Genomic DNA, 21095 nt, shown 5'->3' with positions numbered 1-21095 from the left:
TTTCATTAAAACCCGCAACCTGCCCTACTCCATCGAGGAGGTCAGGACAGCCACCAGGAACTGCCAAATCTGCGCGGAGTGCAAGCCACACATCTACATGAGAAAGCGCACCTGATAAAGGCTTCCCGTCCCTTTGAATGCCTCAGTGTGGACTTCAAAGGGACCCTCCCAATCCACCGACCGCAACACGTACTTCCTGAACATGATTGACGAGTACTCCCGGTTCCCATTCGCCATTCCCTGCCCCGACATGACCACAGCCACCGTCATAATAGCCCTCTGTCATAGTATACACCAGTATATCATGGTGCAGATACACACACACTGATGGACACACAGCAAGACCAATCAACACACACAACACCGCAGCCAATCACCAGTTAGAGCACGCTCACTATAAAGACAGGGGGCATCAGAGTTCCTGCTCATTCGGGATGCAGCCTCTTTGAAGGACAGAGCTTACGGTTTACAGCACAGATGTTCACCATGTGCTGAGTGCATAGACTGGTTAGGACAGGCATAGGTCTTTCGTTTAATCTAACATCGTGTTTACCCACAGTGAAAGTATGTTCAACAGTTTCTAACTTGATAAAACAGTGTTGTACTATTTTAAGTGTTGGTGGCCTGTATGTGTTCCACGGATCCAGAGCACCCAACACATCATGATGCCACGAGTGGAGGGATATTCGAACGTCTTAGCCTACCTGCAAGTGATCTGCCTTCCACCAGCATACAGTCATCCTGCAAAATGGACAGCGCCACCCGCCGCCGCTGCTCCGCATCACCGGTAACCTAGGGGCCAACTGGAAGATATTCAAACAACGCTTCCAGCTCTACCTTGAAGCCACAGACCGGGAAGCTGCCTCAGACACCAGGAAGATCGCTCTCTTCCTATCCACAGCCGGGGAACATGCCATCCACATTTTCAATTCTCTCACCTTTCCTGATGATGAAGTTAAATCAAAATTCAAGACGGTCCTCCTCAGGTTTGACAGTCACTGCAACATCGAGGTGAATGAAATTTTCGAGTGCTATGTATTCCAACAGCGTTTGCAGGGTAAGGATGAACCTTTCCAGTCCTTTCTCACCCACCTCCGCATCCCTGCACAGTCCTGTCATAGGCCCACCTCCGACTCCATGATATGCGACCAGATCGTTTTCGGTGTTCAGTCGGACCCCCTACGCCAGCAGCTCCTCAAGGTAAAGCTGCTCACCCTAGCGACTGCCATCGAGACCTGCGTGCTACATGAACCCGCCACTAGTCGGTATTCCCACATCCAGGCGGCTGAAACGGCACGGCAAGGTCTCCACGAGGCAGAATGGGTCCAAGCAATCGAGCAACTCCGGGGCCTCGGCCTGGATGAGGGCGGCCATTTTGCGCGCTTTTTGCAGACTCCTGCGCTTGTGTGCACCGAATCAGGGGACGGCAACGTCGACGAACGTACTGCGCAGGCGCGCACCATGTATGACCGCACCGCGCATGCGCGGTGGCGCAGCGAACGTACTGACGCTACAACGTGCGGTAACTGTGGTTCTGCCCACTTAAAGCGGCAATGCCCTGCCAAATCCCGACGATGCCTGAGATGTGGCAAACTTGGCCACTATGCTTCTTTATGCAGATCAGCTCCGCCTGCCAACTTTTATTGCTCCAGCCAGCCTCGCAGGAATGTACGAGCCATTCAACCCACGGTCACCGAGTCCGATTCGGACCTGCTTCCCGATATTGGCACCCAGAGGCGCCTTTTCGAGGCAGTATCGTTACAAAAAACGGGGTGTCTCCAAAGCAAAGAATCCGGCCTCTATCGGTATACAGCATCGATCTGGACGATGAGTGATGTGCCACCCTTACGGTCAACCGGTCCCAAATACGATTCCGCCTGGACACTGGTGCCTCCGCCAATCTCATTGCGCGGTCTGGCCTCAAAAACCTTTGTGCCAAACCAGCCATCCGCCCATCAGCCTGCCAGCTATTAGATTATAATGGCACTGCCACTGCTGCCAGCGGCTCATGCCAACTTGAAGTGACGCACAGGTCCCTTTGAAATCGTGGGCTCCTCGAAAGCCTCCCTGCTTGGCGCGCAGGCATGCAAGCTGTTGAACCTAGTTCAGAGAGTTCACTCTCTCTCCTGATGTCGCATCTGCCTTTCAGGACACTGACTTCAGGGCGCAGCTCGATGCCATTATCAACCAGTACCACGACGTCTTCGAGGGCATGGGCACGCTCCCGTAAACCTACAAGATTTTATTAAAACCAAATGCCACGCCTGTGGTGCACGCACCTCGCAGGGTCCCAGCACCCCTGAAGGACCGCCTCAAGCAGCAGCTGCAGGACCTCCAGAACCAAGGAGTGATTTCCAAAGTCACGGAACCGACCGACTGGGTCAGTTCCATGGTATGTGTAAAAAAGCCTTCCGGCGAATTGAGAATTTGTATTGATCCCAAGGATCTAAATCGCAATATCATGAGGGAGCATTATCCAATTCCCAAGCGCGAAGAGCTCACATGTGAGATGGCTCGCGCCAAGCTCTTCACCAAACTCAATGCCTCAAAAGGATTCTGCCAAATACAGCTCGATAAATCCAGCAGGAAACTGTGCACATTTAACACCCCCTTTGGCAGATATTGTTACAACAGGATGCCGTTTGGGATCATATCTGCATCATAAGTGTTCCATAGGATTATGGAACAAATGATGGAAGGCATTGAAGGTGTTCGCGTCTATGTCGACGACATAATCATTTGGTCCACCACCCCGCAGGAGCATATTAGTCACCTCCAGCGTATTCTTCTCAAGCTCCGGCGATACGACTTCCAGCTGGTATACACCCCAGGCAAAGACCTCATCATTGCTGACGCTCTCTCCAGGGCAGTCAACACTCCATGTGATCCAGCGGGATTTGTCTTCCAGGTTGACGCCCATGTGGCATTCGCGGCCTCCAATCTACCTGCCTCGGATGAACGCCTCGTCCAAATGCGCCGTGAGACGGCGGCTGACCCCTTACTACAGCGTGTCATGCGCCACCTAATGGACGAGTGGCTCAAGGGCCAATGCCCTCAATTCTATAATGTCAGAGATGATCTGGTGGTAGTAGATGGGGTTCTTCTAAAACTGGACCGCATTGTCATCCCGCATAGCATGCGCCAGCTTGTCCTGGAACAACTACACGAGGGCCACCTTGGCATGGAAAAATGCCACCGACGGGCCCGAGAGGCAGTGTACTGAGGACATAGCCAACACAGTGCTCAACTGCCCCACTTATCAGCGCTTCCAGCCCGCCCAACCACGTGAGACCCTGCAGCCCCATGAGTTGGTCACGTCAACATGGACCAAGGTGGGCATCGACCTGTTCCATGCACTGGGTAGAGACTATGTCCTGATCATGGACTACTTTTCGAATTACCCGGAGGTGATACGGTTGCACAACCTCACCTCGTCTGCAGTCATTCGTGCATGTAAAGAAACCTTTGCTCGACACGGCATCCCGCTCACGATTATGTCGGACAATGGCCCCTGCTTCGACAGCCAAGAATGGTCCAACTTTGACAGGCGGTACAATTTTGCCCATGTGACATCCAGTCCCTTGTACCCCCCAGTCCAACGGCAAAGCGGAGAAGGGAGTACATATCGTCAAACGGCTCCTCTGCAAGGCTGCCAATGCTGGGTCCGATTTTTACCTTGCCTTGCTGGCCTATCGTTCCGCCCCGCTGTCCACTGGCCCGTCACCAGCCCAGTTACTCATGGGTCGTACTCTGAGGACGATGGTGCCGTCCATCCATGTCCCAGACCTCGACCACGTTCCTGTCCTTCGCCGGATGCAGCTGTCTCGTGCACAGCACAAGGCGGCTCATGACTCCCATGCAGCTGATCTCCCTGCTCTGGCTCCAGATGACAACGTCCGCGCCATCTTCCGGATGGGGGCTGGTCTGCAACCGCTGTTGTGCTTCGGCAGGTGGCCCCCCCCGCTCATTCCTGGTTTGTCTACCGGACGGCTCTATTCTGCACCGCAATAGACGCGCCCTTCGTCTCGTTCCACGCTCGTCACGTGATCCTCCAGTGTCGCCTCGCCCTCCTGCTGACCCTGCCATGGACTATGCAGAGCTCCCTGTTACTCCGCCTCCCCCTGACTTTGATGCAGTCCAGCCCGCTCCTGAACCAGCGGCTCTCGACTCACCCTTGAGGCGGTCAACCAGAATTCGTCGCCCACCTCAGAGACTAAATCTATGAACTTTGCAAACTAATGGACTCTCTGAATTGTTTTGTTGCTTTGTTTGATCATTTCCCTGGTTTGTATATAGTGTTGATCTCGTTACTCTTGTTGCACACTGCTTCTCTGCACCAGGCACTTTCCCATGTAAATAGCTTAGTTCTCATGTACGTAGTCCTGTACATATGCCTTCGCACCCCACACGTAGTTAAGAACATTCTCACCATACATTATTTATTGCCACACACATGCATTTTTTTATAAAAGGGGGATGTCATAATATACACCAGTATATCATGGTGCAGATACACACACTGATGAACACACAGCAAGACCAATCAACACACACAACACCGCAGCCAATCACCAGTTAGAGCACACTCACTATAAAGACAGGGGGCATCAGAGTTCCCGTTCATTCGGGATGCAGCCTCTTAGAAGGACAGAGCTTACAGCTTACAGCACAGATCTTCACCATTCTTTGACAATGGCATTTCAACCAGTTGATACACCTGTGATAAATAGGACTAATGGCCTCTTTCAACCAGATATCAAAGATGCTATAAAACAAGTAAATAAAAATTTGATGTGGCCCGTGAAGGTGCATGGTGATTGAGGTATGCACCTGTTCCAGAAATTGCAGACAGTATGCAAACTTTGTGCTGCCTGCTCATTGCTATGATTGTGATGCATGGACCAGCTAACACATACATGCTCAGCAGCTTTCAGCAAGCATGGTTAGCACATGTTACAGTGAGTCGCATGCCTGTTGGACAGATCATCAACTTGCTGGATCAATAATGAACATCCACCTAGTACAAACACATTGCAAGGCCCAAAGGTCCAAGAGAATGAAAATCCATGTCTGAGCGCTGAAGCTGACTGAAGAGAGGAATTCCAAGTGCAGCGCATGACCAATCTGAAAAATCTCATACATCCAACCCAGTTTCAGAAGAATGAAGCCAAATAAAGTCAGCTGTACTAGACTCCTGTGCTCAGACTATGGGATTGAAGCATCATCATCACCAAACGTTGAATAAAAATAAGCAGTGGTCATTACCTGGCAGAGCATCCCAAGATTGCAAGTCAAGATGGCAATATTCCAACAGCTCAAGACTGACTCCCAAAGACAAATCCGGAAGATAAAGGACATGTGATGGAAAGAGAAAACCGAGGGATCCAAAAAGATCCTGTCCATCATGACAGGCAATGCTTTTTCAAAGTCACCAGGACCATCTCTAGACCAAAGTCAAATGAACAAAACCCCCTTCACTCACAGGGTGGTGTTACTCTTCTGAAGATGACAATGCCATCTATCAACACTGAAAAGAACACATTGAACAACTCCTCAACTGTGACTCCTCAATGGCAGCTGATACCCTCCAGGTTATCGCCCTGTGGTAGAATCCCACCCACAATGGGAGAGCTGCAACACACAATTAAATGTATGAAAAGCATCATAGCATGAGGTCCCAGCTAAGACCTTCAAAGCTGGCAGAACATCATGGACTCATCTTTGGGATGAAAAGTAACACCCCCTCCCGCAACTTCAGGAATGCAGCAGATGTAACCATCTTCAAGGAGGGAGATAAATTATGTTGCGGAAGCTATTTCCCCTTTGTCCATAGCAGGGAAAATCTGACAGGCATTCTCCTGAATCACCTATTTCCTGTGACTGAGGAAATCCACCAGAAATGCAGTGTCGCTTTAGACCTTCCAGCGGAACCTCTGACGTGGTCGTTCTTTCCAAATCCAAGAAAAATGTTGAGAACAACACCAGGAACTTCACATTGCATTCACTGACCTGCCAAATCATCTAACTTAGTAAATCACAAGGCTCTGTGGATTGTACTCCAAAGACCTGGATGTCCAAAAAACTTCATCATAATCCTACAATCATTTTGTGATATTGTGTGACTGTTTTGAGGTGATCAGAAAATCAAGATCCCAGTGTCAAGAGATGTCGTGACGTAGCTCCATGCTATCTACGCTCTGCCTGACGATGGCTATCCACCGCGTCAAAGATCAATTGCCCTCTGCTGTGAGTATTAAATACTGCCGAGATGAAAAACTCTTTAACCTCAGTCACCTCTGGGCCAAACTACTGACCACCTTAAGCAGACATGATCTACGCTTTGTGAATGACTGCAGTTGCACTGTCCATGACCAATCTGAAAAATCTTCAGATATCCAACCCAATTTCAGGACAGTGGGGTCAAATAAAGTCAGCACCACCTTTGCAAGCTCTTCATTTCTGTAAATCAGAATCTCATCCTGTCCTTGAATATTGCAACGAAAAAATGAATATATCAACTCAGATCTGGGGCGAAATTCTCCGTTAACGGCGCGATGTCCGCCGACCGGCGCCAAAAACGGCGCAAATCAGTCCGGCATCGCGCCGCCCCAAAGGTGCGGAATCCTCCGCATCTTGAGCGGCCGAGCCCTAACCTTGAGGGGCTAGGCCCACGCCGGACTGATTTCCGCCCCGCCAGCTGGCGGGAAAGGCCTTTGGTGCCCCACCAGCTGCCGCGGAAATGACATTGCCGGGCGGCGCATGCGCGGGAGCATCAGCGGCCGCTCACGGCATCCCCGCGCATGCGCAGTGGAGCAAGTCTCTTCCGCCTCCGCCATGGTGGAGACCGTGGTGAAGGCGGAAGGAAAAGAGTGCCCCCACGGCACAGGCCCGCCCGCGGATCGGTGGGCCCCGATCGCGGGCCAGGCCACCGTGGGGGAACCCCCCGGGCCAGATCGCCCCGCGCCCACCCCAGGACCCCGGAGCCCGCCCGCGCCACCTTGTCCCGCTAGTAAGAGAGGTGGTTTAATCCACGCCGGCTGGATAGGCATTCTAGCAGCGGGACTTCGGCCCATCCGGGCCGGAAAATCGCCGGGGGGGCTCGCCAACCGGCCAGGCGCGATTCCTGCCCCCGCCGAATCTCCGGTACCGGAGAATTCTGCAACCGGCGGGGGCGGGATTCACGCCAGCCCCCGGCGATTCTCCGACCTGGCGGGGGATCGGAGAATCTCGCCCCTGGTCAGCCGATTTTTCCACCTCCCATATATGTTGAAGGAGACATTCTGGAATATGTTGAGCTCTTCCCATAACTTGACAGTCACCTCTCTCAAAAAGCCCCATTGAGGAGGGGATCCAACACTGGGTCAACTGCACCAGCTTAACATTCGGCAAACTACAGCAGTGAGTGTTTGACAACAAAGAACTAAGAACTCCACAAGTCAACCAAAGTCTTCGGGCATGATTTAATCGGTGCGTTACGCTTAAGCAAGATCGCGACAAGGCAGTTGAATAGTGGGAGAGGCCAAAAACGAGAACCTCACCAAGACCAATCTGTTTGCAATCGAACCAGCCTGCTCCCCTTGGCAAGATCAGGATATCGCCTTAGCATAGCGAGAAACCAATCATCACCACTTAAGCCCGATCTCCATGTAATTAACAGGAGCGACCCCCTATCTAACGGCCTCCCCAACAAGTGGTCATGCGGGCGCCGATTAGCATTCATTTTTTCAAACGTGAAACTGATGGAGGAACTGCTGCGGGGACCTGAAGAGGTGAGTAGCCATCTTCGCTCACAGGCAAAGAGCCCGGGGGCACTGGGTGTGTTGCCCTGGTGCTCAGAGGGGGCTGGGGGAGTAGCCGGGGGGCCAGTCTCAGTCGGAGTAGGCCGCCATGGTGGGTGGGGGTCTCGGAGCAGGGGGGTGGCCGCCCTTGATCCCAGCTAGGGAGGGGTCTAATCGCCCACAGGTCCTCCATGCCAATCCTTGGATCATGTGCACCCATTCCAGGTGCAACTGTCTGTCTGCTCCACCGACCACCCATGACTCCCACTGACCACGGAGGCCTCTGACCATGCAGCTGAAGGCTATAGCTAATTGAGAATTGGCAATCATAGTTAAGTGAGCAGCTCACATTTCCCAGTGGGTCCGCTAGTGTAGGCGTGCCATGTAGCATGTGGGGGTTATTGTCTAGCATCCCAATCAGACTGTGATGCCTGGATGCTGTGCCTGGACACTTCAGGAAGTGACTCCAGTGTCACAAGCCTCCACAGCAAGCTCGTGGACTCCACGATTGAAGAAACGCAAGACTCCACACCGCAGTCCTTGCACGAACAAGAAGTGACTCCAGTGTCACAAGCCTCCACAGCAAGCTCGTGGACTCCACGATTGAAGAAACGCAAGACTCCACACCGCAGTCCTTGCACGAACAAGAAGTGACTCCAGTGTCACAAGCCTCCACAGCGAGCTCGTGGACAGACTCCACAATAGAAGAAACGCAAGACTCCAGAGCGCAGTCCTTGCACACACAAGACGTGACTCCAGTGTCACAAGCCTCCACAGCGAGCTCTGCAGGAACAAGACCATGAGGGTCTAGCAACCTCCTCTGACCAACTAGCGGCAGGTGATGCAATTCTGCCATGCTCAAATAAACAGCAAGAAGACTATGACACTCTAACACGTTCCAGTGCACAGCAGGACGACCATGACGGTCTATCATGCCACAGTGAAGAACAAAGCGACGATGACAGTCCAAACCCAAGTGAACAACAAGCAGCTACTGAGGCTCTGCCCACGGTATGTGAGACGAGTGACGACAGCATCCCACTTCCCATGCAAGATGTGCAAAGTGACAGACCTCAGCTAGTGTGTACAGAGGCACTCGACGATCACTGTGAGACCACTGGTGACTCCGGTGACACCATGATACTTCCACCCTCATTCGCTCGAACCGTTCCACAAGTCAATGCATTCCTGCATGTTCCGACTCCAGACGTGCAGCTTCAAGAAATCTCAGCTGACTCCAGTGAACCTGCTAAGACTCCGGACGGGGAGCATCAACAAACCAACACTGACTCAGTTAAAACAGACCAGACTCCAGATGGGGAGCAACCAAACGCCGACTCTGATTCACGTAAGCCGGACTTTACTCCAGACAGGGAGTGCCGCAACCTCAGTGATGGCACGCTCAGGGTGACAGCAAATGCCACAACGACAGGAGATGGATCACTTAACAATTACACTGGGTCAGTAATACAAGCAGCGGCTACAGTCCAAGAGGAATACACCAATATTTACCACAGCTATATCCACACATTTGTTCCACACCAGCAGTGCAGCCAATGACAGCTCATGCTGGACAAACCCAGTATTCAGGCATGCAGCAGCCAGCAGTCTATGCAGCATATTCTCAAACAGGCCAGCACTACGGATTGCCCACTAATGGAATCAAGACCAAAGGAGGACTACCGCAAGCGCAATCTGCACTACAGACTGGATGCCTTAGTTGCAGCCCAGGATTTGCTGCATCCCAGCCTGGCCAGGCGGCATATTCCTATCAGATGCAAGGTTCTAGTTTCACACCATCACCAGGTATTTATGCGAGCAGCAATTCTGTTTCCAATTCGACAAGCTTCAACGGTTCTCAGCAGGATCACCCTTCCTGCACAGCACATGGCCAGAACCAGTATGTACAGTCTTATCCAACTTCAACAAATGGCACATCCATGACCTGGAATTATACTGTTGATGGTACTTCTTCAACGTCAACACCTTATCAGCTACAAGATGCCATCCGACAGCACCATCACAAACATCGAAAAAGAAAAAGACTCCAAATCAGACAGCGAAGTGATTTGACCACTTCTTGGTTCCTGTGGCACAGGGACGTTGATGGCGTTCATAACCAAGAGAGACATTTGACCATGATGATTGATGGCTTTTGGACTCACATGAATGATTTGGACTTATTGTTTAATCACTGTTCCCATGACTTGTATATACCTTACCTTATCAACCTGTTCTTTGTTCAATTTTCTTAAAGTGTACAGAAAATATGAACATATAAAAAAGGGGGGATGTGGTGATGTGCATCAATGTAAATGCATGTAGGCTAGCTAGACACTAGATGGAGCACCAGAAACATCACACACACACACACACACTCAACCAATAGATCAGGTAGATAGGACATGACCAATGGACATTCACAATACACACAGAGGTGACACGACCACAGAAGGACATTACACCAACCCATATATAAAGGACACCACACACATGATCTGCCTCTTTCCAGTGGAGACAGTCAGCGAGCATAGACACAGGTTTGATTCAATATTACACCCATCACGTGGATTGCAGCAACTGGTTAGTCAGTCTGGGTTGCTATAGTAGGATTAGCAGTAGTGTCGAACCCAAGTAATAGAAGTGTAAATAGTTTAATAAACGTGTTGAAGTTATCTCCACGTCTGAACCTTCCTTTGTCAAGTGCCCCACAAGGAAGCCGCTTATGTTACACCTAGAGCATAACAAATCAATCCCATGCCCGGATATGACGTCCGCCACCGTCATCAAGTCTCTCAACACAATCTTCGCTCTGTTCGGTTTCCCCGCCTACATCCACAGTGACAGGGATCCTCATTCATGAGTGATGAGCTGCGCCAGTTCCTGCTCAGCAGTGGTATCGCCTCCAGCAGAACGACCAGCTACAACCCCCAGGGAAACGGGCAGGTGGAGAGGGAGAAAGGGACGGTTTGGGGGGCTGTCCAGCTGGCCCTACGGTCCAGGAACCTTCCAGCCTCTCGCTGGCAGGAGGTCCTCCCTGGTGCACTGCACTCCATCCGGTCACTACTGTGCACTTCTACGAATAACACACCCCATGAACGCCTTTTTACCTTCACCAGGAAGTCCACATCCAGGTGTCGCTCCCAACGTGGCTTGCAGCTCCAGGACCGGTCCTGCTCTGTAGGCACGTCCGACTCCACAAGGTGGACCCGTTGGTGGATAGGGTACTCCTGCTCCATGCCAACCCCCAGTATGCCTACGTTGCATACCCCGACGGCCGCCAAGATACTGTCTCCCTCAGGGACCTGGCACCATCAGGTTCCAACCGAACACACTCCCCCGCCCCGTCGCCATTCTCCCCTTCCCCGGCGCTTCCATCATTGTCCCCACCAGGCCCATCCCTCCTTTCCCTGTCCACACAAGAGGACAACAAAGATTTTGGCATGCTCCCGGAGTCATCTAACAGCAGGCCACCAGCACCAGCACCGCCGTCGCCGCCACCGTTACGCCGCTCCCAGCGGAACGTCAAGGCTCCAGACAGATTGAACCTTTAACTGGACCTTCAAAATGGACAATTTTTTTTTCTCTCTCCATGTTGTTTCTACGACACTGTAAATAATGTTCAACACTGTTCCACACCACCCCCGCCAGACTCATTTTTAACAGGGGGTGAATGTGGTGAACCACTGTACACCTGTATTAGGGGATGTAAGGTAGGACAGGTTCGCCGGTACCTCCTGCCGACCCCAATGTCCGGGGAGATGGGGAATGGGATTGATGTTGGCCCCACACAACGGAAGAAAGTGCCAGAGGTGTCATATTGGTCGAGGTGCAGATATTTTAATGGGTTTCACAGAGTGTACACCACTGCCCCATTCTTCCGATGGAGCAGCCCACTCTCCCCACCCCTCCCATACCCTTCCCCCCTCCTCCCCCATGCTGCTCCCCCCTTAACCCGTACCCACCCCTTTCATCCCTTCCCCACCAGTGCTCGCTCAGTGATCCTGAACATGTTTAGCCATCCGTGCTCTACCGCTGCATCTAGATGTTTCCCCAGGATGCACATCAGAGATAGAAGCAGCCTGCTGCTTGCCATTTCCCATGGCCTTTGATGTCCCTGGCGGGTGTCCTCTGGGGGTTCTGGGGTAGGAGGGCCCTGGTGAACGTGGTGGCAGCACATGCCCCGCCATGCCTGAAAGGCTGAGAAACATATTCCTCACCAGGTCCTGTTTTCTCAATTCTCAAATGGCGAACACTTCAGGAGAGGACAAATAAAATACTTCAAACACAATCTGAAGCTCTCCTTGAAGCACGGCAGCATTGACTCCAATGACTGGGGGGGGGGTTTGGTCCCAATCTTTCAGAATGGTGACAACTGGTCTATCAAGCTGCATCATGCTTTGAGTCATTATATCTAAATGATGAGGCAGAAGGCTGGAAGAATAGGAAGGAAAAGGAAGGAAATCCTGCTTGCCGGATCTCACTACATTGTGAGGCATCCTGCTCCACGTGTCTAAAGATCTGTGGGTTGAGTACTAGCCAATTCAGTCAAATGAAGATTCATGACAGAAGCCCATGACCGTGAGTAGACATCATCCTCGAATCGAGGGACAGCCGCCAGAAGCTAGGCTACACTTCTTAAAGGTAGCTGACTTCTCCTAAAGGGAAAAGCATTCAGACTGCAGAAACTGATGAAGCTTCTGGCAAAGTCTTTCAGAGAAGAGGTTACACCACTAATGAAGCAATAAGCCATGGACAGGGCTTCCAGGTCTAAGGTGGTGCTTGAGAGCCTTAGTCCAGGAAATGGAAAGGAGGACTGAAGTCATGTTCCCTGAGGTGTGGGCTCTCCAGGCACACACTGCAAAGGGAATGGGAGCAGGTAGCCAGGGAAATCAATTCAAAGAGCCTGGTCTGAGCATTTGGCTCCAAGTAAGTGAATGCATCTTCAAATGCTATAACCTAACTGAAGTGTTGGGTACTCTGATACACAGACGAACCAACACGGCTGCGAATGGTACAATGCAGTTTTATTTCAATGAACTATTAACATATTAAACTCTGGTATTCAGCACATGGTGAACCTCTGAGTGGCTGGCAATGAGGTCTGTGCCCTGAGCCCTCTCCTGCTCGAGTGCCCAGGAAGTGTTGTGTTCCCTGCTTTGTACTGTGTATGCTCTTGTCCGTGATTGGCTGTCGTGTTTTGTGTGTTGATTGGTCCGTTGATCTGTCCATCATTATGTGTGTATGTATGTGCTGTGATGTTCATCTGAATATCATGACATCCTCCCTTTTTTACAGGATTATGTGCCTACATGTTTATAAATAGAGATGTGTACTGAGTGTAGCTAAATGTGTGTGTGTGTAATAGTCACAGCATGTACATGGGGTTTAACTATATACAAGGGGCGATGTCGGGTGTGACATAATAACGAGATTGTACCATAAACAAAGAACTGGGAAATGTTGAACGATAAAACAAATTTTAACAAAGTGGTTGCATGAGTTCAATGTACAAACAGGCTCATAAGTCCAGTCTAGTAGGTGGGCGACGAATTTGGGTTGACCGCCTCAAGGGTAGGTCTGGAACCACCGGCTGAGGAACGGGCCTGGCCACGGGCGATGACGGAAGGGGCATGGTAGCAGGCAGCTCCACGAAGTCGCTATCAGGAACAACAGGAGGGCACGGTGTCAGTGTAAGGTCTCGTAGCTAGCGTGGAAGTAGGCGAAGAGCCCGGCGATTGTGCCTACGAACGGATCCATCAGGCATGCGAACCAGGAACGAGCGGGAAGCCACGCGTCGGAGAACTTCGGCAGGTGCTGACCAGCCACCTTCTGGTAGATGGATGCGGACTTCGTCTCCAGGGGCCAGGGCGGGAAGATCAGTTGCCCGTGTGTCATATGACCTCTTCTGGCGACCGCGCTGCAGTTGCATCCTGTGCAGTACCGGAGCATGGTCGATTGTGGGCACCAGAATGGAAGGCACAGTAGTCCTGAGGGCACGACCCATCAACAGCTGTGCTAGTGAGAGACCAGTGGCTAGTGAGGCCGAGCGATAGGCCAGCAGGGCGAGGCAGAAATCCGATCCGGCAGCAGCAGCCTTACAGAGGAGCCGCTTCACAATGTGAACGCCCTTCTCCGCCTTTCCGTTGGACTGGGGGTGCAGAGGGCTAGACGTTACATGTGTGAAGGCATATGAGGCAGCAAACAATGACAATTCCTGGCTGGCGAAACAGGGCCCATTGTCCGACATGACCGTCATCGGAATGCCGTGGCGAGCGAAGGTGTCTTTGCAGGCCCTTATGACAGCGGACGACGTCAAATCGTGTAGGCGTATGACCTCTGAGTGGTTGGAGAAGTAGTCAACGACGATGACATAGTCCCTGCCGAGCGCGTGAAAGAGGTCCACACCCACCTTCGCCCATGGGGACGTCACCAGCTCATGGGGCAGAAGCGTTTCAGGAGGTTGCGGCGGCTGAAACCTTTGGCAGGTTGGGCAGTTGAGCACCATATTGGCAATATCGTCACTGATGCCCGGCCAGTATACCGCCTCTCGGGCCCTCCTTCTGCACATCTCGGCCCCCAGGTGGCCTTCGTGTAGTTGGTCGAGAACCAGCCTGTGCATGCTGTGCGGAATCACAATCCGGTCCAGCTTCAGAAGGACACCATCAATGACGGCCAAGTCGTCTCGGACATTGCCGATCTGCGGGCACTGCCCTTTGAGCCACCCTCCTGTCATGTGGCGCATCACATGTTGTAGAAGGGGGTCGGCCGCAGTCTCTCTGCGAATGCGGGCCAGACTGGAGTGGTCAGCTGGCAGATGTGCCGATGTGAAGGCCACCTGCGCCTCGACCTGATATACGAACCCCTCCGAATCTGGCGGCGTGCTCACTGCTCTCGATAGGGCATCCGCAATGATAAGGTCCTTCTCTGGGGTGTAGACCAGTTGGAAGTCATACCTCCTGAGTTTAAGTAGGATGCGCTGGAGGCGAGGGGGTCATCTCGTTCAAGTCCTTGTTTATTATGCTGACCAGGGGGCGGTGGTCAGTTTCAACAGTGAACCGTGGAAGACCATACACATAATCATGGAACTTGTTTAAACCGGTTAGCAAGCCCAGGCACTCCTTTTCGATTTGCGCATAGCGCTGCTCTGTGGGGGTCATGGCCCGCGAGGCATAGGCGACCAGGGCCCATGACGCAGTGTCATCCCACTGCAGGAGAGCTGCCCAAATGCCGGACTGGCTGGCATCAGTCAAGATATTAGTGGCACGAGACGTGTCGAAAAACACCAGTACCGGTGCAGTAGTGAGCCTGAGTTTGAGCTCCTCCCATTCCTGCTGGTGTGTGTGCTGCCACTGGAACTCCGTGGACTTTTTGACGAGGTGGCGCAGAGCTGTCGTGTTGGAGGCAAGGTTGGGAATGAACTTCCCCAGGTAGTTGACCATGCCTAGGAAGCGTAGCACTGCTTTCTTGTCTGCCGGCTGCGGCATGGCTGTGATGGCGCTCAACTTGTCTGCATCCGGACAGACCCCTGACCGGGAAATGTGGTCGCCCAGGAACGTCAGCTCGATTTGGCCGAAAGAACACTTGGCTCGGTTGAGGCGCAGGTCGTTTTCCCGTATGCGGGCAAAGATGCGTTGGAGACGATAGATGTGCTCCTGTGGTGTGGTGGACCAGATGATGACGTCGTCCACGTAGACGCGCACCCCTTCGATGCCTTCCATCATCTGCTCCATGATCCTATGAAAGACCTTGGATGCCGAGGTGATGCCAAATGGCATTCAGTTGTAGCAGAACCTGCCGAAAGGGGTGTTGAAAGTGCACAGCTTTCGGCTGGACGGATCTAGTTATATCTGCCAAAAGCCTTTAGAGGCATCTAGTTTGGTAAATATTTTCGCCTGGGCCATTTCACTCGTGATCTCTTCCCGCTTGGGTATGGGGTAATGTTCCCTCATAATATTGTTATTGAGGTCTTTTGGGTCAATACAGATCCGGAGCTCGTCGGAGGGCTTCTTGACACACACCATGGAGCTGACCCACAGCGTGGGCTCCGTGACCCTGGATAGGACCCCTTGGTCCTGGAGATCCTGCAGCTGCTGCTTGAGGCGGTCTTTGAGTGGCGCAGGGACCCTGCGAGGTGCGTGAATGACCGGGGTGGCATCTGGTTTGAGCCAAATTCTGTAGGTGTATGGCAGTGTTCCCATGCCCTCGAATGCCTCCTGGTTGTGGGCGAGGAGCAATTGGAGCTGTGCGTTAAACTCTGCATCCGGGAAGTCAGACGTTCCGTCTGGAGAGAGAGAGTGGACTCGTTGCACGAGGTGGAGAGCCTTGCATGCCTGTGCGCCTAGCAGGGAATCCTTCGATGAGCCGACTATCTCGAATGAGAGTGTGGCCGTGTGTGTGTTGTGTGTCACCTGGAGCTGGCAGGATCCCATAGCCGGGAGAACGTTCCCGTTGTAATCGACCATCCTGCACCGGGACGGCCGAATTGGTGGTCTGACCTTCATGGAGTAGAAGGCTGACCATACTATGAGGTTGGCGGAGGCGCCAGTATCCAGGCGGAAAGTTATCGGCGATCGGTTGACCATCAGGGTGGCACACCATTCATCACCCGGACTGATCGTGTTAACTCTGTTCCCATCAATGACCGCAACCTGGAAGGCGTCTCGGTCATCTGTGTCACCGGTTTGGATGTCGTCTGGGCAAGATTCGTAATGGGGAGGCTGAATGGTCCGCACGTCCCTGCGAGGTTGTCGGAGTTGTGGAAGATTGACGGGTTGAGCTGCTCGACAGTAAGCAGCGTAGTGGCCCACCTTGCCACAGTCGGGTTGTTGTGGGACATTGCCGCTTTAAATGTGCAGCTCCACAGTTGCCGCACGTCGTGACGTCATGACGTTCGTTGCGCCACTGCATGCGCAGTTCGGTCTTGCGTCGGGCGTGCCTGCGCATCACGTCCCTCAGTGTAGCCGTAGGTTTTGGCACGCACAAGCGTGGGAGGCCCCGAAAAGCGCGCAAAATGGCCGACGTCGTCCGGGCCGTGGGCCGGGAGGAACTCGATCGCCTGGAGCCGTTCAGCCTCGTGGGGCACCTGGCTTGCCGACCCGGCCGCGTCGGACCCCCGCCGCGCCGATTCACCCACCTGAAATTGTGCATAGCAGCTAGTCGCGTTTTCGTGCAGGACACTGGCTTCGATTGTGGAGGCTAAGGTGAGGCCTTTTATTTTTAAAAACTGCTGGCGTAGGGTGCCCGAGGCGACCCCAAAAACAATCTGGTCCCGAATCATGGAGTCTGAGGTGGTGTTGTAACTGCAGGACTACGCGAGGATGCGGAGATGGGTAAAGAATGACTGAAATAATTCATCCTTACCTTGCAGGCGCTGCTGGAAGACATACCTCTCGAAACTTTCGTTGACCTCGACGTTGAAGTGTTGATCGAGCTTGAGGAGGACCGTCTTGTATTTAGATTTGTCCTCACCTTCCGCGAACACCAGGGAGTTGTAGACATGGATGGCGTGCTGCCCTGCGGTGGTGAGGAGGATGGCGATCTTTCTGGTGTCGGAGGCGCTCTCTCTTTCGTTGGCTTCCAGAAAGAGCTGGAAGCGCTGCTTGAACAACTTCCAATTTACGCCGAGGTTCCCAGCGACTTACAGCGGCTGCGGTGTGTTGACGGTGTCCATGGCGCAGGATGGCAGATTTGTGGGTAGGTGTCAAATCACTCCTGGTATCATGAAGTGTTGGGTGCTCTGGTACACAGACGAACCAACACGGTTGCGAATGGTACAATGCAGTTTTATTTCAATGAACTATTAACATATTAAACTCTGGTATTCAGCACATGGTGAACCTCTGAGTGGCTGGCAATGAGGTCTGTGCCCTGAGCCCTCTCCTGCTCGAATGACCAGGAAGTGTCGTGTTCCCTGCTTTGTACTGTGTATGCTCTTGTCCGTGATTGGCTGTCGTGTTTTGTGTGTTGATTGGTCCGTTGATCTGTCCATCATTATGTGTGTATGTATGTGCTGTGATGTTCACCTGAATATCATGACACTAACCACTGCACCAACAAGCTCGCGCACTGCTTAATGCACCCCCATAACCATCACCAACCCATCAGCAATGTCTAGCTACCAGGACTCCTGCCGAACATTCAAATGTTCCACCTCAAGCCACACAAACTAAGCATGCTACAAGCCATACATCTCACATGTTACAACTTCCATATTCTTACAACTGTTAAGCTATGGCAGTCACACCACCCAGACACATTCACTCTCATTCTTCCTTCTCTCTTGTAGGACAAGGTGGTAAAATAATAGAATGGAGCAGCAGAGAATTTGTAGGGAACAGATCTGCCTGCATCGCCTGAGGAATGAACAGACGTGATGATGCTGCTGTGAATTATTGGACCCACTGAAGCCATTGCAGCCGGTGTCACAGAGAACATCCAGGGTTGGCCAAATGGCTTCCTCCTGCGCCGTAACAATCTGTCTTATGCACTTCACAAATCCCACTTAATTCTCATCCTGCTTTCTGGCCCTAAGTACAAACTTTAAATGGCATAACCATGGACCTCTCACTTCCTACCCTCGCCCCAACCATCCCACATTCTAGATGTCCTGGGACTAATCATTTCCAGCTGCTGCATCAATGACCACCCCTTCACCATGAGGTCAGAAGTGAGGATATTTGCCAATGATTTCAGAATATTCAGTACTATTTGTGACTCCTCAGAGATTGACAGTGTCTGTACTCACATGCAGCAAGGCGCGGGCAACTCTTGGTGGTTGAAAGTGTACCAACAGAGAGTGTAGAGTTGGAGGAGAATGTCCCATCACAACAGGGCCGAGGAATGGAGGGGACATTATAGACTTGGAGAGGTTCACAGAGATGCATCTGAATTCAATCTCCTCTATTTAAGGTAATGGACAGGAGGTTTGTAGGAGATGTGAAGAAAACGTTTTCACCCAGAGGGTGGTGGAAATCTGGAACTCACTGCCTAAAAAGGTGGTAGAGACGGGAACCCTCAACATTGAAGAAGCATTTAGATGAGCACTTGAAATGCCATACAAGGTACAGACCAAGTGCTGCAAAATGGGATTAGAGTAGATGGCTGGTGGGGACAGGATGGGCCAAGGGGTCTCTTTCTGTGCTGTAAAAACCCTAGGAATATGGCTCTAATTAATAAGTGACAAGTAACAATCGTGTCACACATTCACAATGTGGATTACTTTCAACAGCCCTCTGCAATGCTACTCGGTTCAAGGGCAACTAGGGATGGACAACAAATGCTGGCCTTGCCAGTGATGCCAGATCCCACGAAAGAATTAAAAATACATAAGTGCCAGGAAATGACCATCTCCATCAAGAGATAATCTAACCATCTCACTTTCAGTTCAAAGCAATTACCATCACTGAATCCTCCACAAAAAAACATGCTGAGAGTTATCATTGACCAGAAACTGAACTGGACCAGCCATTTCGATAGTATGGCGACAGGAGTTCAGAGCCTAGAATCTGTGGTGAATAACGCGCCTCCTGACTCCCCAAAGTCTATCCACAATCTACAAGTCAGGAGTCAATTGGAATACTCTCCACTTGCCTGAATGAGGTTCAACGCCATCCAAGATAATAATAATAATTGTCACAAGTAGGCTTACATTAACACTAAAATGAAGTTACTGTGAAAAGCCTCTAGTCGCCACACTCCAGTGCCTGTTCAGGCACACTGAGGAAGAATTCAGAATGTCCAAATTACCTAACAGCACATCATTCGGGATTTGTAGGAGGAAACTGGAGCGCCCGGAGGAAACCCACGCAGACGCAGGGAGACCTTGCAGACTCCACACAGACAGTGACCCAAGCCGGGAATCGAACCTGGGACCCTGGAGCTGTGAAGCAACAATGCTAACCATTGTGCTACCGCAGCCTGGTTGATTGGCACCCATTTACTACCTTAAACATACACTCCCCCACCACAGAAACACAGTGTGCAGCAGTATGAAGCAATGTGTACAATCTGCAAGCTGCACTGCAGCAACTCACCAAGCCTCCTACGTCAACAATCTTCAAACCTGCGACCTCTAACGCGTAGAAAGACAAAGGCAGCCAACACATGGAAACACCACCTGCAAGTTCCTCTCCAAGTCACTCACGATCTGACTTGGAAATATATTGCTGTTCCCTCATTGTCGTTGGGTCAAAATCCTGGAACTCACTCCCTAACAGCACAGGGGTGTACCTACACCATATGGACTGCAGCAGTTCAAGAAGGCAGCTCACCGCCACCTTCTCAAGGGTAATTAGGATGGGCAATAAATGCTGTCCTGGCCAGCGATGCCCACTTCCCATGAAATTATTATTTTTTAAATTATTCTTTCAAATACCTAAGAATTGTTGCCTGGCCAACAAGTGCAGCCTTGTCATGAAGAGTGCAGATAAAAGCAGGCATCAGAATGTTGATCATTGTAGCCTGACTTTGATTGCACTCTTTTAAAACCCAAAAATAAACTAATTAACCATTTGATGTCCCTTAAAAAGGCACTGTAACAAAAGACAATCCTTTAAAGAAAACAAATTAACTGAAAATTATCCAGCCTCTGAGGTGCCCACCAGTTGTAGAAGGTCTCAAGTCCCCTGCTGGACACTACATGCTCCCTCTCCAGGGACACCAGTGTGAACATATAGCAATGGAAGTGGAGGGCAGAAGGTTGTGCCTAAAACCTCCTCATCCGCCCGCTGCTTGGATCTGTTAATGGCCAGCTGGTCAGGGCCTGGGGCAAGCCCCTGCCCTGCATGCTCCTGTCCACACCAGGTGGTCAAAGATCAGGAGAGTGGGGCTGAAGTGCAACCAAAGTTTTAGCAGCAGTCCCCATAAATAATCAAAAAAGGTCTGCCGCCTCGGGCAACCGAAATGCACATGGAACACAGACTCTTCAAGGGTGTAGAAATTCAGGAAGTCTGGGAGTCCATCTTTGTCTACAGTTGCATGGGACTGCTGCATGCAACACCTGTCGTGTTGGGTGTTCCGATACACAAACGAACCAACACGGTTGTAGATGGTACAACTCTGTTTTATTATTCTGTACAATAATAACTATTAATTTCTGGCTGTGGTTCATACTTCACCAGCTAACCTGTGGACCCAGCCCTAGCACTATCTTAGTGAGGCACTCAGCACATGGTGTGTGTCTGAGTGGCACGCTGTGAGCTCTGTGCTCTGAGCTATCTCCTAGTAGAATGAGCAGGAACTGTGGTGTTCCTTGTTTTATAGTGCGTGTGCTCTCACTGGTGATTGGCTGTGATGTTGTGTGTGTGTTGGTTGGTC

Source organism: Scyliorhinus torazame, chromosome 6 (genome assembly GCF_047496885.1).
Source record: "Scyliorhinus torazame isolate Kashiwa2021f chromosome 6, sScyTor2.1, whole genome shotgun sequence".
Lineage (NCBI taxonomy): Eukaryota > Metazoa > Chordata > Chondrichthyes > Carcharhiniformes > Scyliorhinidae > Scyliorhinus > Scyliorhinus torazame.
The sequence above is the reverse complement of the archived record's forward strand: the minus strand, read 5'-3'. Positions refer to the sequence as shown.